At 43.6% G+C, this 15262-nt stretch overlaps 1 protein-coding gene across 50 annotated transcripts in view; it reads right to left on the reverse strand.

The window, feature by feature from the left end:
* The window catches only part of LOC127004929 (uncharacterized PE-PGRS family protein PE_PGRS54-like), a 97107-nt gene that overhangs the window by 27645 nt on the left and 54200 nt on the right, over positions 1 to 15262 (reverse strand). For all 50 annotated transcript variants that reach the window (XM_050873184.1, XM_050873221.1, XM_050873223.1 and 47 more), the window contains exon 3: positions 3902 to 3937. The gene's annotated coding sequence lies outside the window, so the exon portion shown is untranslated. The remainder of the gene's footprint in view (positions 1 to 3901; positions 3938 to 15262) is intronic.

Raw genomic sequence — 15262 nt, forward strand, 5'->3', positions numbered from 1 at the left:
AGGAAGGGAAGGGTACAGGAACAGGGGAGAGAGAGGGGAGAGGGAAGGAGAGGAAGGGGAGGAGGGAAGGGAAGGGTACAGCAACAGGGAGGGGAGAGGGAAGGAGAGGAAAGGAAAGATGAAGAGGAAGGAATAGGAGGGAAGGTCAGGGAGAAAGGAAGGGAGAAAGGGAGAGAGAACTGGAGGAAGGGTGAAAGAGAGACAGGCAGTAAAGAAGAAGGAGAAAGAGACAGGGGGAAGAAGGGAAGGAAGGAAGGGAGGGACAACTGGAGGAAGGAGAAGGAAGGAGAGGGAAAGGAGAGAGAAAGGGAGAGAAAAGGCATATATTGGTTCCTCTCTCTGACGCTTGGGCTCCATAAGGCGGCACTGATGCGCTTTCAAAATACTCTCCTGTGTCTTAGAGAACTTGGTATTGCTTCTTCGTTCACTGTATGTGGTTTTAAGGTCGCTGGAGGGAACAATGATCCTCTTTTGCGAGTTTTTTTCCTGTTTTTATTTTGTGTTTTTTTTCTCGGCTCGAATTTTGGTGGAAGTGTCTGTGATTTTGTTGCTGTTTTTATCTTGTTTTCGTGTGTGTGTGTGTGTGTGTGTGTGTGTGTGTGTGTGTGTGTGTGTGTGTGTGTGTGTGTGTGTGTGTGTGTGTGTGTGTGTGTGTGTGTGTGTGTATCTATCTTTCTTTCTTTCTTTCTTTCTTTTTTCTCTCTCTCCGTTATTAGTTGAAGTTGGTCTCCTCCTCCTCCTCCTCCACTGCATCCTCCTCCTCCTCCTCCTGCTGAGTGCTTTGCTGTGTCCCTCAAATCTTTGCTTGGCACCGATCAAGACATTCTCAACCTGACATCGACCGGCTTTACCTGTCCGCTGAGGTGAGGCAAAACCAGGCGAGATAACCAACCTGTGCCGGGCGAGGGGGGGGGAGAGAGAGAGAGAGAGAGAGAGAGAGAGAGAGAGAGAGAGAGAGAGAGAGAGAGAGAGAGAGAGAGAGAGAGAGAGAGAGAGAGAAATGGGGGTAGGATCAAGATCATTCTTCCATCACAGAACTCATGGTAAGGACTTATATTGAAGGTGATAGTAGTAGTAGTAGTAGTAGTAGTAGTAGTAGTAGTAGTAGTAGTAGAAGTAGAAGTAGATGTGATAATGATGATGATAAGTAAGGCAAAGAAAGGAAAAGAGAATAAGATAGTGAAGGAAAAGAGGAAAGTAATTCAAGAAAAACAAAGAAAACAAGACACCAAGCAAGTTCTGTATTTCCAAGGGTAGTTTCTTGAGCCCAGTGATAATATTGATAAGTTAGGCAAAGAAAGGAAAAGAGAGTAAGATTGTGAAGGAAAAGAGGAAAATAATGCAAGAAAGACACAGAAAACAAGCAAGTTCTGTATTTCCAAGGGTAGTTTCTTGAGCCCAGTGATAATATTGATAAGTTAGGCAAAGAAAGGAAAAGAGAATAAGATAGTGAAGGAAAAGAGGAAAATAATGCAAGAAAGACACAGAAAACAAGCAAGTTCTGTATTTCCAAGGGTAGTTTCTTGAGCCCAGTGATAGTTTGACAAGGCTTTTGCACCACGGACGAGAAGAAACAATCACGGGGACCCGACTAATCTCCGTTTGTGACCTTTGAAAATAGTTCTTGTGGAAGCCAAAAGTGTCTGAGATTACGACCCTTGATAAACACTTAATTACAGAGAAAGAGAGATAGTGATATTTTTTCCTTGCGCTGGTATGTGTCGTGTTGGGGAGGGAGGTGGAGTGAAGGGGAGAAGAGAAGAGGGAGGAATGAATGGAGAGAAGAAAAGGTGTTAGTGGTGGAGAAGTGATGGAGTGAGAAGAGAAGAAAATAGAGAAGATTGTCAGTGAGAGAAGAAAGGAAGGGAGAAAAGAAGGGCAGAAAAAAGTGTTATTGACGTAGAAATAATGAAGTAAGAAGAGAAGAAAGAAGAGAAGATTGTCACTGAGAGAAGAATGGAAGGGAAAAAAAAGAAGAGAAGAAGAAGGTGTTGCTGAGAGGAATGAATGAAGGAAATAAGAAGGAAGAAAGGAGAGGAATGGAGGAAGAAAAGATGAGGGAATAAAAGAGGATATTGATGAGGGAGAAGAGAAAAAGAAGAGAAGAGAGAAAAAGAAGAGAGTTGGCTAATGAGAGAGAAATGAAGTGGACAAAAAAAGAAAAAAAAGAGAGAAATGGAGAAAGAAAAGAAGTAAGAAGTGTTGAGAGGGAGAAGGAAAAGAGGAATAGAGGAAGAAAAGAAGAAAGAATAGTGTTTGAAAGAATGAAGGAATGAATGGAAAACAAAAGAAAGAAGTGTTGATGAGGTAGAAAGCATGAAGGAATGAAGGAATACAGGAATTGAGACACGAAGGGAAGAAAGAAAAAGAAAAAAAAAGAGAAAAGAGAGAGAGAGAGATAAGCGTTCGTGACCTCTCCGCGCCTTAATCTACTGATGGTTTGGTCTGATTACGCGCATCATGGAAGGTTCAAGATTCAAGACCACGACATGTCCAGTACCTGTTCCGGCCGGGTTGCGACACACACACACACACACACACACACACACACACACACACACACACCGGCCGACTCCCCTGGACGAGACCAAAAAAAAAGAAAAAAAGAAAAGAGACCAACTTAAGTCTTATCGCGGCCAATAAGGTTCGTTTTGGAGACTTTAACTACTTGTGAATGGAGACTTTGGGGGATGTTTTTGTTGTTGTTGTTTGTTTTTTTGCTGGTTTTGCTACTGGTGTTTTTGTTGTTGTTGTTGTTGTTGTTGTTGTTGTTGTTGTTGTTGTTGTTGTTGTTGCTGTTGTTGTTGTTGTTGTTGTTGTTGTTGTTGTTGTTGTTGTCGTTGTTGTTTATGGATAAGGAGGAAGAATAGGAGCGATAGAAAAGGAGAAGAGAAGAAGAAAAAGAACTCCACACAGAAGAAGAAATAGAATGGAGGAAGAAGAAGAAGAAAAGAAGAAAGAAGAAAAGAGTGTTAAATGAGAAAGAAGCAATAGAAAGATGAAGAGAAGAAGAGAAGAGAAGAGTATTGATGGGAGAGACATAGAAGAGAGAAAAAAAAGAGAAAAGAACAGAGGAAATAGAAAATGTGTGTGTGTGTGTGTGTGTGTGTGTGTGTGTGTGTGTGTGTGTGTGTGTGTGTGTGTGTGTGTGTGTGTGTGTTCTCTCTGTTCTCTCTGTTCTCTCTCTCTCTCTCTCTCCACCTACTTTCATAGAGCAACTTACGGACTTATCTCACACCTGTTTACCTACTTACCTTACCTACTTACCTTACCTCACCTACCCTAATTTTACCTTACCTTACCCTACCTTACCTTACCTTACCTTACCTTACCTTTTACCTACCTTACCTTTACCTACTTTTACCTTTACCCTACCTTACCTTACCTTACCTCACCTACCCTAATTTTACCTTACCTTACCTTACTTTACCTTACCTTACCTTACCTACCCTAATTATACCTTATTTTACCTAACCTACCCTTGCTTTGCCTTGCCTTACCTTACCTTACCTTACCTACCCTTGCCTTACTTTACCTTACCTAACCTTACCTTAACTAACCCAACCTTACCTACCCTAATTTTATCTTACCTAAGCTTACCTTATCCTACTTTACCCATCCTTGTCTTACCTTGCCTTACCTTACCTACCCTTACCTTACCTTACCTTACCTTACCTTACCAAACCTAACCTAACATTACCTACCTATCTACCTATCCACCTTCCTTCCTTAATTCCTTTCATCCTTCCTAACTTTCTTCTTTTGTCTTTCTTTTTTCCTTTGTTTCGTTATTCTTTCTCTCTCATTCTCTTTCTCTTTTCTTTGTTTCTTGCTGTCCTTCCTTCCTTCCTTCCTTCCTTCCTTCCTTTCTTTATAACTTAACATTGCCGAAGTTACTCACCATGAAGGAGTTTGACGTTGTATGGCAGCTTCCAGTCTGTTAGAGGAGAAAAAAAGTAAGGTGAGATTTGGTGACGATGGTGATGGTGGTGGTGATGATGATGATGATGGTGGTGATGGTGTTGTTGTTGTTGGTGGTGGTGGTGGAGAAGAAGAATAACCGAAAATGCAAGACAGATTGAAAAGAGAAAAGAGGAAGAAGGAAAAGAAAAGGAAAAAAAATCGGAGAAGGTGAAAAAAAGAAGAGAGAGAAGAGAAATAAAATCGAAGAGGAAAAAAGAGAAGAAGAAGAGAAGGAAAGACAGAAGAATGAAGAAGAGGAATGATCAAGCCAAAGACGCAACAGAAATAACAATAATAATAATAATAATAATAATAATAATAATAATAATAATAATAATAATAATAATAATAATAGTAATAATCGCGTACCCATTTCTCATGACCTCGTTCCTTGACCTCTGCAAGATTGACCTAACGTGACCCTTGATCAAAGGAAGGAAAAAGGGGGGAGGGGGAGGGAGAGGAGGAGGAGAAGGAGGAGGAGGTTTGTATAAGGAATGAAGGAGGAAGGGAAAAGAGAGAGAGAGAGAGAGAGAGAGAGAGAGAGAGAGAGAGAGAGAGAGAGAGAGAGAGAGAGAGAGAGAGAGAGAGAGAGAGAGAGAGAGAGAGAGAGAGAGAGAGAGAGAGAGAGAGAGAGAGAGAGAGAGAGGAGAATTAATGGAGGAGGAGGAGGAGAAAGAGGAGGAGGAGGAGGAGGAGAAAGAGGAGGAGGAGGAGGAGGAGAGAAAAAAAGGAGACAAGAGAGAGAAATGGAGAAAATAGAAGAGTCATTGTGAACAGACGAATCGTGGGAGGAGATAAAAGAGGAGGAGGAGGAGGAGGAGGAGGAGGAAGAAGAAGAAGAGGAGGAGGAGGAGGAAAATGGAAGACAGGCAGGCGGAAAATAGAGCAAGAGAAAGAAAAGAAGAAAGAAAAAGAAAAAAGACAAGACAGATTTAAAAGAGAAGACAATTAAAAGGAAAAGAAAATCAAAGAAGAAAAAAAGAAGAAAATAAAGAGAAAACGAAACAGATGGAGGAGAGAAAAAAAGAAAAAGAGAGAGAGAAAAAAAGAGAGAGAGAGACACAGACTGCCATTTAAGAGACTTGGAGGAGGAGTGGGAGGAAAGGAAGAGAGAGAGAGAGAGAGAGATTTACATAGATAGATAGATCTATGTAAAGAAGAAGAAGAAGAAGAAGAAGAGGAGGAGGAGGAGGAGGAGGAGGAAGAAGAAGAAGCAAAGTCTTAAGGAAAGGAATGAAATATGCGAAAAAAAGGAGAACAAGGAAGAGGAGGAGGAGGAGGAGGAGGAGGAGGAGGGCGCCAGGAAGACCAAGAGAAAAGGGTCACAATCACGCAGAACTCCCGATGACCCTCCCCCCCCCTTCCTTTGACCCCCCCCCCCCGGCGTGACCTCTGACCCGCCCCCGACTTGTCTCTGGGAATGGCCACGTGACCTTCAAAGCCATAAGGAATAAGGTCAAACGTGGTGGTGGTGGTGGTGGTGATGGTGGTGGTGGTGATTGTGGTGGTGATGGTGGTGATTGTGGCGGTATTCTCTCTCTCTCTCTCCTCCCCCTCCTCCTCCTCCTCCTCCTCCTCCTTTGACCAGTGACCACGCCCCGACCTCCAGACAGACAGACTCTATACCCGATTTATACGTGTGTGTGTGTGTGTGTGTGTGTGTGTGTGTGTGTAGTTGTTGTTTTTGTTGTTGTTGTTGTTGTTGTTCTTCTTCTTCTTCTTCTTCTTTCCCTTCTTCTTCTTCTTCTTCTTCTTCTTCTTCTTCTTCTTCTTCTTCTTCTTGTTGGAGAGAGAGACAGGAAGAAGAAATGGAGGTGGAGAAGGAGGTCAAGAGAGAGAAAGAGAGAGAGAGAGAAAAATTAACTCCTCCCTTTCCTCCATCCCTCATCTCCTCCTCCTCCATCTCTTCATCCCTCTCTTTTCCCTTCTCTTCTCCATTCCCTTCCTTCCTTCCTTCCTTCCTTCCTTCCTTCCTTCCTTCCTTCCTTCCGTCCTTCCTTCCTTCCTTCCTATCTTGCCTTCCTTCCTTCCTTGCTTCCTTCCCTCCTTCCTTCCTTTCTTCCTTCCTTCCTTCCTTTCTTCCTTCCTTTCTTCCTTCCTTCCTTCCTTCCCTTATCATCCAATGCACCTTATTTTCATATTTATGCCTCTTCATCTTCCTTCCCTTCATCTGCATCTTCTCTTCCTCTCCCTTGCGGTCACAGCCAAGAGGAGGAGGAGGAGGAGGAGGAGGAGGAGGAGGATAAAAGTATCAAACCACAGCAGCCACACTCCGAACCCCTGATCCTCCTCCTCCTCCTCCTCCTCTTCCTCCTCCTCCTCCTCCTCAAAATCCACTCGCATCCACTTTCAATCCCACTTTGCAGGATTCGATTCGCTCCAGGTAAGAATGTGAACCTCCCTCCTCCCTTCCTCCTCCTCCTCCTCCTTCTCCTCCTCCTCCTTCTCCTCCTTCTCCTCCCTCTTCCTTTGCTTTCTTCCTCTCGTTTTTTCCCTTCCTCCATCTATTTTTTTTGTCTTCCTTCTTCTTCCCATTCTTTATTTTATTTTTATCTCCCTCTCCTTTCCTTTCCTTCCTTCCTTCCTTCCTTCCTTCCTTCCTTCCTTCCCTCTTGTGTCCCCTTTTGCCTCTCCTTCTCCTTCCTCCTTCCTATCTTATCTGAGAGAGAGAGAGAGAGAGAGAGAGAGAGACTATATGTTTGTAGTGACCATAAATACTTGTAGATATGCATTAATAATCGATAATTCTCTCTCTCTCTCTTTGTTATTCGTTAAAGTTTGTCTCCTCTTCCTTTTTTTCTCCTCCTCCCCCTCCTCCTCCTTCTCCTCCCCCTCCTCCTCCTCCTCCTCCTCCTCCTGCATTCCCTTATAGCCTTCGTCATGTTCAGAAAAGGATATGACGCGTATATTTTTTTTTAACGTTTTTGCATGGTAGGACAAGGGAAGGAAAGGGAAGGGAAGGGAAGGGAAGGGAAGGAAAGGGCAGGAAAGGAAAGGAAGGGAAAGGAAAGCAAGAAAAGGGAAGGGGAAGGGGAGGGAAGGAAAAGGAAGGGAAGGTAAGGGATGGGAAGAGAAGGGCAGGGAAGGGAAATGAAAGGAAAGGAAGGGAACGGAAGGGAAGGGATGGGAAGAGAAGGGAAGGGAAGGGAAAGGAAAGGAAAGGAAAGAGAAGGGAAGGAAAGGAAAGGGAAAAGGAAGGGAACGTAAGGAAAGGAAAGGTAAGGTAAGGTAAGGTAAATTAGTGTTAGGTAAATGTCATGCAAATCTTTACATACTTTTAATCTACCTTTTAATTTACCTTGTTTTAATCTTCTTCTTTTTTGTATTTTCAGAAACGACGACCCACGAGTTCATGTAAGTGTATATATTATTTTCTTTATTTTTTATTCTTATTTTTCATTTTCTTTGACTATATTTTTTAGGGATTGGTGTAGTATCTATCTATCTATCTACCTATCTATCTATCTATCTATATCTATTTCCTCCGTTTGTATATAGTATTTTGAATGTACTTGAGATAGTTTTTAGTGCAACACCATCGTTATTTTTTCGGTATAAGCTTTTTCTGTACTATAAGGTATAAGCACTCATTGATTTCGTATTTCGCTTCTCTTATTCAAATTTCGGCACGGCATCCTATCCTCTCCCTCCCCTCCCTCACCTATCCTCCCTTTTCTCCCCTTCTTCCCTCTTCTCCCTCACCTCTCCTCCCTTTTCTCCCCTTCTTCCCTCTTCTCCCTCACCTCTCCTCCCTTTTCTCCCCTTCTTCCCTCTTCTCCCTCACCTCTCCTCCCTTTTCTCCCCTTCTTCCCTCTTCTCCCTCACCTCTCCTCCCTTTTCTCCCCTTCTTCCCTCTTCTGCCTCACCTCTCCTCCCTTTTCTCCCCTTCTTCCCTCTTCTGCCTCACCTCTCCTCCCTTTTCTCCCCTTCTTCCCTCTTCTGCCTCACCTCTCCTCCCTTTTCTCCCCTTCTTCCCTCTTCTCACATCTCCTCCTTTCCTCCCCTTCTTCCCTCTTCTCACCTCTCCTCCCTGTTCTCCCCTTCTTCCCTCTTCTGCCTCACCTCTCCTCCCTTTTCTCCCCTTCTTCCCTCTTCTGCCTCACCTCTCCTCCCTTTCCTCCCCTTCTTCCCTCTTCTGCCTCACCTCTCCTCCCTTTCTCCCTTCTTCCCTCTTCTGCCTCACCTCCTCCTTTTCTCCCTTCTTCCTCTTCTGCCTCACCTCCTCCTTTCTCCCCTTCCTCTTCTGCCTCTCCTCCCTTTCCTCCTCCCTTTTCTCCCCTCTCTCCTTCCTCCCCCTCTCCCTTCCCCATCACCTCCTTCATCCCCAACTCAACAGTACGACACACTCCCACTCCCCTATACACTCATCCCATCCCCCATCACCCCATCCTCCTCCTCCTCCCCCCCCTTACACCAATAACTCAACACCATACAAAAACAACCCCTGCCCCCCCCCCCCTCCCCGCCTCCTCGTACAGGTAAGCAGACGCAATAACAACACAATTACCTGGATTCTTACCTGGTCTGGGCCTCTCCTCGCGCCCCCTTAGCAAACAGGTGTGGTGGGGGGGTAGGGAGGGGAGGGGAGGGAGGGAGGGGGCAGTGGCTGCTATCTCTCTCTCTCTCTCTCTCTCTCTCTCTCTCTCTCTCTCTCTCTCCCTCTCTCTCCTCTCTCTCTCTCTCCTCTTTCCTCCCTCTCATCTCCCTTCTCCCTCCTCCTCCTCCTTCTATCTCCCTGGTTTCTCATCTTACACCATTTAGCATTTTTTTTCTCCCTTCCCATTTTCTTTTCCTTCCCCTCTTTTTCTTTTCTTTTCTTCCCTTCTTTACTTTTTTTTCTCTATTCCTCGTTTTATTAGCTTTCTCTTATTTGCTCTTCTTCTCTTCCTTCCTCTTCCTCCTTATCTCTTCTTCCTCCTCTACATTACTCTCTCTCTCTCCCTTCCTCCTTCTCTTTACCCATTCTTCCTTCCTTCCCTTCTTCCTTACCCTCCTTCTCTTCCTTTCCTCCTCCTCTTCTTCTTTCCTCTCTTTCCCTACTTCCCTCTTCCATTCCCCTCCTCCTCCTCTCCATTCTTTCCTCCTCCTCTTCTTCCTTCCTCTCTTTCCCTACTCCCCTCTTCCCTTTCTCTTCCTTTCTTCCTTCCTCTCTTCCCTTACCCTCCTCCTCCTCTCCATCCTTTCCTCCTCCTCTTCCTTCCCTTCCTCCTTACTGTCCTCATCTCCCTTCTTCTCTTTACCCTCCTCCTCCCCATCCTCCCTTCTTCCGACCTTACCTACCTCCTCCTCTCCCCTCATTACCTCACCTCACCCACCCCTTCCATCCTCCCCATCCTCCTATCATCCCCTACGACCTCCCCATCCTCTCCCTCCTCTCCCACGACTTTACCCAATCAGAGGCCTTCACCAGCGCGGAGAGAGCCAATCACAGGTCGCCTTTAGTGGTCGGTCGATAAGATTGACTGATATTTTATGACGAGGGAAGGCAAGGTGTGAGGGACCTGGTGGTGGTGGTGGTGGTGATGGTCGTTGAAGAGGACTTAAAACTTTATTGGAGAGTGAATGAGAGAGAGGAAGAAAGGAAGAAAGGGAGGAAGAAAGGATTAGAAAAAGAAAGAAAGAAAGGAAGAAAGGGAGGGAGGAGAGAGAGAGAGAGAGAGAGAGAGAGAGAGAGAGAGAGAGAGACAGACAGAGAGAGAGAGAGAGACAGAAACAGAGAGAGAAAGAGAGAGAAACAGACAGAGAGAGACAGACAGACAGACAGACAGACACCGGACGAAAATAGCACAAGATAAGTGAGAGAAAAAAAAGTAAAAAAAAGAAGAAAAAAAACAAAAACGGACGAAGCGAAAACAAGGGAAATGGGATCGTGTGTGTGTGTGTGTGTGTGTGTGTGTGTGTGTGTGTGTGTGTGTGTCCTGCTTCAGATTAAAACAAAAGTGCCCCCAAAAAGACAAAAAGATAAAAAAAGGAAGAAAGAAAGAATTTGAGAGTGAAAGAAAGAAGGGAGGAAAGAATGAAAGAAAGAAAGAGACGGAAAAGGAAAGAAGGAAGGAAGGATGGAAGGAAGGACGGACGAAAGGAAGGAAAGAAGGAAGGAAGGACGGAACTAGGGAAGGAAGGACGAAAGGAAGGAAAGAAGGAAGGAGGAAAGGAAAGGAGGAAGGAAGGAAAGAATGAAAGAAAGAAAGAGACGGAAAAGGAAAGAAGGAAGGAAGGGTGGAAGGAAGGACGGACGAAAGGAAGGAAAGAAGGAAGGAAGGACGGAAGGAAGGAAAGAAGGAAGGAAGGAAAGAAGGCTGGACGAAAGGAAAGGAGGAAGGAAGGAAAGAATGAAAGAAAGAAAGAGACGGAAAAGGAAAGAAGGAAGGAAGGATGGAAGGAAGGACGGACGAAAGGAAGGAAAGAAGGAAGGAAGGACGGAAGGAAGGAAAGAAGGAAGGAAGGAAGGAAAGAAGGAAGGACGAAAGGAAAGAAGGAAGGAAGGAAAGAAGGAAGGAAGAAAACACCAGCCTAACACCTTCTCACGTAACCAGGGACATCAAACAGCCTCTTCAAGCGCTTTAACTTGCGGCCTCAAACGGATCATGTCACGCGGGTCAAATGACTTCACCAGGTAATGGAAAGTGATAAAGAAGGTGATGAAGAAGGTGATGAAGAAGGTGATGAAGAAGGTGATTAAACGTATGGGAGACGAAGAATGAGAAGAGAGGAAGAGAAGGAAGAGAAGGAACAGGAACAGTAATAATGAGAAGAAGATGAAGAAGCAGAAGAAAAAGAAGAAGAAGAAGAAGAAGAAGTAGGAGAAGAAGAAGAAGAACCTATTTAATGTATCATCTCCCTCTTACAGTGAATGAGAAGAGAGGAAGAGAAGGAAGGACAAGGAAGAGGAACAGTAATAATGAGGAGTAGAAGAAGAAGAAGAAGAAGAAGAAGGAGAAGAAAAAGAAGAACCTCTTTAATTTATCATCTCCCTCTTACAGTGAATGAGAAGAGAGGAAGATGAGGAATAGAAAGAAGAGAAGGAAGAGAGAGGAGAATCATTGATCATCTCTGCCTCTTAAAAAACGAATGAAAAAGAGGGAAAGAGGAAGAAGAAAAGAAGGAAGAGGAAGAATAGAAGAAAGATGAGCAAGAGAAGGAAGAGGAAGAAGACAAGGAAGAAGAGGATAGTCACTCATTTCTGCCCCTTAAAAACGAATGAAAGAAGAGAGGAAGAGGAGGAAAAAGGGAAAGAAGAGGAGACAACACTATGAAAAAAGAGGAAGAAGAGGGAGAGAAGGAAGAGGAAACCAATCACTCAACTCTACCTCTTAAAACCGAATGAAAAAAAGAGGAAAAAAAAAGATGAGTAGGAAAAAAAATAAAAGAAGACCACACAACCAATCATCTCTCTGTCTCTTAATGACATCGTACCTTAATGGGCCGCGGGGAGAGGAAGGAGAAATTCATTACCTGTACCTTCACCTGAGCGCTCCCAATCAATCAGCGCGGGGCGGCGACAGGTGTGAAAGCATTGTCAAAATCGCATTACTCCGTTTCTTTCATAATTAACAGGTGTGGCTAGCGGGAACAGGTGTGAAAGGAGTGTCAAAATCCCATTACTCCATTTCTCCTTAATTAACAGGTGTGGCTCGCGGGAACAGGTGTGGAAGCAGTATAAAAATCGCATCACTTTCATTTTCCTTCCTTAATTAACAGGTGTGGCTCGCTGGAACAGGTGTGGAAGCAGTGTCAAAATCGCTTTACTTTCATTTTCCTTCCTTAATTAACAGGTGTGGCTCGCGGGAACAGGTGTGGAAGCAGTATAAAAATCGCATCACTTTCATTTTCCTTCCTTAATTAACAGGTGTGGCTCGCGGGAACAGGTGTGGAAGCAGTGTCAAAATCGCTTTACTTTCATTTTTCTTCCTTAATTAACAGGTGTGGCTCGCTGGAACAGGTGTGGAAGGAGTGTCAAAATCGCTTTACTTTCATTTTTCTTCCTTAATTAACAGGTGTGGCTCGCTGGAACAGGTGTGGAAGCAGTGTCAAAATCGCTTTACTTTCATTTTCCTTTCTTAGTTAACAGGTGTGGCTCGCGGGAACAGGTGTTGAAGCAGTATAAAAATCGCATCACTTTCATTTTCTCTCCCTAATTAACAGGTGTGGACGTAAGAGGGCAAAGGTGTAAGGTGTTTCCAGGTATCTTCAATTAGCGTTAAAATATTGTCACTCTTTTCTCCCTCTCCTTCCTTCTTCATCTTCTCCCTCCTCTTCCCATCTTCCCTTACCCTCCTTCTCCTGTACCCTTCCTCCTCCTCCTCCTTTTTTTCCTTATTCCTTAAATCTCTAATGAAAGTCTCTTCTCTAAATTAGTGTTCTTGGTTGTCTGTCTTTTTTTCGTCTTTTCCTTTTTTTTTTTCTGTCTGTTTCTTCGATGTCTTTATCCTGTTCTTTTTCCTTTTCTTTTTCTCTTTCTTTCCTCTTCTTGTTCTTGTTCTTTTATCTTTTTTTCGTTGTTGTTTTTTTCCTTCTCTCACCGAGGCACTACGATCCTCTCCCTTCAATTATCACACCTTCACACCTTCACGCCAGTCACACGTTCGAAAGGGAAATCCTATTCTCCCAACACCTGCATTTTCCGAGGCCCAGGTGTGTTATTATGACCTGGGGATGTGATGATATGAAACCCTTCCCCGGGCCATGGCAAAAAGAGGAGGAGGAGGAGGAGGAGAAGGAGGAGGGGGAAGGAGGAGATGAAGAAGAAGGGGCATAGGTTAAGAAGATGATGATGGTGATGAAAAAAAGAAGAGAAGATGAAGGAGGAGGAGGAAGAAGAAGGAGAAAAAGAAGATGAAGAAGAAAAAGAAAAAAGAAGAAAAAGGAGAAGAAGAAGAAGAAGAAGAAGAAGGAATGAACAAAAATAAGATGAAAAAGAAGAAGAAAATGGAAAAAGACGAAGAAAAAGAAGAAAAGATGAAGACTTACATAAACACACACACACACACACACACACACACACACACACACACACACACACACACACACACACACACACACACACACACACACACACACAAACACACAAACACTTCCTTCCAACCACACCTTCTTCGCCAATTCCGTATGTGTGTATGTGTATGTATGTATGTGTGTATGTGCGTCTCACCTCTCACATACAGGTGTTACACAGAAGAAAACAAACACTAGACACACTCACTGAATCCCTTACTGTAAGTAGCACGCGCGCTTACACTCACGCACATCTGCACAAACACTCGCCGTTATGCACAAACACAGTGGCGCGGACAGAGACAGACAGAGACGTGAGAAGAGAAGGAAGGATAGAGAGACAGACAGACAAACAGACAGAGGAGTAAAAAGTATTGGAAGAAGTATAGGAGAGGAGCAGATATAAACAGAGGAAGAGAGACAGAGGAGATAAATGACGAAGGAGAAGGAAAGGAAAAAAACAGATGGAAGTGAGGAGAAAAAGAGTGACAGACAGACAGAAGAGAAAGGAATGAAAAGGAAAAGAAGAGAAAGACAGACAAAGAAGACAGAGAGGTAAGAAGGAGCGGAAAGAAGAAGACAGACGGAGAAAAGAGAAAATGAAAAGGGAAAATAAGAAAGAAAAATGAAAAGTTTGAAGAAAAGTAAAGAAAAGACACAGAGAAGACAGGAATGAGGGAGGAAAAGAGAGAAAAAGAAAGACAAACAATGAGAAGAAGAAAAAAGAAAAGGAGAGAAGGAGAAGAGAAAAAGAAAAACTAAGGAGAAGAAAGAAGAAAAGGAAAGAAAAGAAAAACAGAGGAAAGAAAAGAAGACCCCAACTAACGAAGACAAAAATAGAGAGAAGAAAACAATCAAGACAAACAAAGACAATGGAGCAAAGGAAGGAGAAGCACTGGGACGGAGGTAAAGGATGGAGAGACGGAGGAAAGTCAGGAGGGAGAGATGGAGAGAAAAATCACCTTTCCTACCCGAAGATCACTCACGAACTGCAGGTGTGTTGGAGAGACGGAGAGAAGTCCTTACCTGTTCCCTCCACTTCCTTCTCCTCTTCCCTCCCTTCCCTCCACCTTCCCCCCCATGTAGAGGTCAATGCGAACCTCTTCCTCCTGACCTCTTGCTGACCTCCCCCTCCCCCCTCCCCCCCCCCCCCCCCTCGTGGCCTGTCCTGAGATGATGTCACAGGAAGATGGTAAAAAAAAAAGGAAGAAAAAAAAGGAAGAAAACAAAATCACTTGTTTGTCATCGGCGTAGAAGACGACATTGCTGACCAGTTGTTTTGTTTGTTTGTTTGTTTGTTTGTTTATTTTTTACTGTGTGTTTGAATTGTTTTTTTTGTGATTTTTTGAGTTTTTTTTTTTTTTTTTTTGGTGTGTGTGTGTGTGTGTGTGTGTTTCATCCTGTACACATATCAAGAACACCTGGACGACTTTTCACACACACACACACACACACACACACACACACACACACACACACACACACACACACACACACACACACACACACACACACACACACACACACACACACAGATCCGGGAGCCTCATAGATATTTTCAAACACACATACATACATACATACAGATATACAGACAGACAGACAGACAGAGGCATCCGAGGAAGGCTGTCAGACTGGTCCCTTACCCTCTAAAACACCCCCTCCTTCCCCCCCTTCATCACCACCACCATTATCATCACCACCCACACCATCTTCACTCTTCCCCTCCACCTCCTCCTCCTTCTCCTCCTCCTCCTCCTCCTACACCTTTTGTCCAACACCTTACCTGTCCTACCTGTTTTTTTTTATTAATTTACTTTTTTTATATATATTTTTTTTTACCTGTTTCTCTGTCATACCTTTGTTGCTATCTGTATTTCCTTCTTTTCATAGTTTTATACCTCACACCTGTTGTCCTTAATTAAACTCACAAATTTACCTGTATACGTATAAAGTATCACTACTACTACTACTACTACTACTACTACTACGTCTACTACATATATACTTCAGTTCATCTTATTTTCACTTTCTTTGTTTCAGTAATGGTTTTTTTTTACGTTTTTACCTGTTTTTTATTTCTACTTTATTTACTTTTTTTTACTCCGTTTACTTTCTTTTACTTCTTTTACTTCCTGTCATCTCCTTCCCACGGCTTCTTCACATCTTTTTTTTTTATTTCCCTTGTCTCAATTTTCCTTTTTTCCTTGCCTATCTCCTTTTCATATCTTCACATCCTCCTCTCTTTCTCACTACCCTTCTCAGATTACTCCTTTTTACCGCGTGTTTCCTTTCCATAGCG

The sequence above is a fragment of the Eriocheir sinensis genome, chromosome 29, assembly GCF_024679095.1.
Source record: "Eriocheir sinensis breed Jianghai 21 chromosome 29, ASM2467909v1, whole genome shotgun sequence".
NCBI lineage: Eukaryota > Metazoa > Arthropoda > Malacostraca > Decapoda > Varunidae > Eriocheir > Eriocheir sinensis.